At 34.4% G+C, this 1,931-nt stretch overlaps 1 long non-coding RNA gene across 2 annotated transcripts in view; it reads left to right on the plus strand.

Moving 5' to 3' along the window:
• Positions 1-1,931, plus strand: part of LOC104997084 — a 25,649-nt gene that overhangs the window by 11,122 nt on the left and 12,596 nt on the right. Inside the window, exon 3 of one of the 2 annotated variants that reach the window (XR_826290.1) lies at positions 1,555-1,637. This is a non-coding gene — a long non-coding RNA (uncharacterized LOC104997084). Of the gene's footprint in view, positions 1-1,554; positions 1,926-1,931 lie in introns of those variants that run through there. The other variant, XR_826289.1, reaches the window with a different exon arrangement.

Here is a 1,931-nt window from a genome sequence, read left to right on the forward strand (position 1 = left end):
ATCTCATTAACAGGGGTTTATTGTATATAAATACGTTGAACAATGTGGAATATGGGGCTTTAATGGAAATTTAAATATAGGAACATTGATTATGGGAACTGGATTCAAACATCTCTGGATTTGAACCTTAACAGCAGGTTAAAGTTCATTCATTAAGGTTTGGTTCATTATTCTTGTGCTACATCATTGACATCACTCAGCTACTCTGCATTTGCTATTCCTCCTAGGTCAGTGCTTCTCTATCAGAGCTGTACATTAGAATCAACTGAGGAACTTTAAAAATAAACCAGGGTAGAATACTGTGATTTAGTTGCCTTGGGCATCAGTATTTTTAAAGTCCCTTATTATTGTTCATACTTCTTTTGCTATTCACTGACTTCTCAACCTTTATTTTTCTACCTTCCAGCTTCTGTACTTGTGGGTATTCATGCATTGTATTTACCTTGTAAATTAGCCTTCTCTTGGCCTTCATGCACTCCCTTAGAAGCTCTTAGAGAAGAGTCTATGGACATGACAGCAAAGTTAAAGTACCTAATGCAAGAGTAAAATTTTCTGTAAAATTCCAAATAGCAAATATATGAGGCTTGTGGGCCACACAGTCTGTTGTAGCTATTCACTCAGGGAATCAATCAGAGACAGCAAATGCAAAATTTGTCTGCAGCCAGGTTTGACCCATTGGCTATAGTTTGCTGACCCCTGTTCTGTTCCTTCCTTGTTCATAGCAAATCTTGTTTTATTCTTTTGCAGTGTCTACTTAGCTGCTGATCTCCAATTCATCATTAACTTGAATTTAAGAATTACTTTGTAAAATTCTGCTTCATTTAAAAAAAAATAAACTCACTTAAGAATAGTTATTGTAAATAGCATCTGATTTATAAATTCATTTGGTAAGAATTAACATGCTTGTAACAGTTCTTCTAGAGACATCTAGTCAAGTTTTTTTTTTATGTCCTAATAATCATAATTTTCATCACATAGATTCCCTCCAATATTTGTTATGTTATTCCTTAGGAATTTTATGCCATATGTAGCCACAATTTTCTATTAATTTTAATAGCTGGTTATTTTTCCTAGCTTATTTCAAAATGGAAGTACTTTTTTTTCCTGGTTATAATATAGAGAGGTACTATTATTTTATAACCAATTCAGATAATACAAGGATATAAATAATGCAGTTAAGATAAGCTGTAATCCCATCATTCAACTAAAATCACTGTTAAATTTTTGGAGTATAGACATGAATGTCTTTGATGTTATTGAGCACATATTTTCTCTAATTATGCCTCCTGTTCAGATTCTGTCTTGATTAAACAATTTCATGATTGTAATTTGGCTACTAACAAAGAATATGCTCCTTGTGTGGAAATAAATATTCTGGTTAGATAGATGGGTATGTTTCTTGTAGTAAATTAAATTGGCATGTTGAAGATTATTTACCTCTCATTATATGTTAGCTATGATGATTATCCTTGTAATTTATCTTTGTACAGTTGACTAATTGTTTCCTTAACAAGCATAATTTTTAGTCACAGAAGTTGCAATGGATTCTTTCAGGGCCCTTAAGCCTGGTTTCTTTCCATGGAAAAGAGCATGACAAAAGACTGAGTGTCGACATGTCCCTGGCAGCAGGCATGAACGTAAGTATGCATTTGGAGAAGTATTGGAGAATATGGTAAAAATCAGTGTTAAAGCTTGTTAGGAGAAACTCCCTCATTTTCTAGTTGTACCTAGAGAATTACTTTAGTCAATTCAGATACAGCAGCATGTATATGCTTTGTCTTGTTCCTGAGGCACAATTGCTGGAGGTTGGCTACAGTGGGCCACCAAAGGATTTTTACCCTTGTTGAAGTCATTCAGCTGATAGCTTACGGTGAACAGTGCTGAAGTTCGTGGTCTCCAAAGGAGAGGAATTCACTCTGGGACCAAAGATG

The sequence above is a fragment of the Bison bison genome, unplaced genomic scaffold, assembly GCF_000754665.1.
Source record: "Bison bison bison isolate TAMUID 2011002044 unplaced genomic scaffold, Bison_UMD1.0 scf7180017851846, whole genome shotgun sequence".
Taxonomy (NCBI): Eukaryota; Metazoa; Chordata; class Mammalia; order Artiodactyla; family Bovidae; genus Bison; species Bison bison.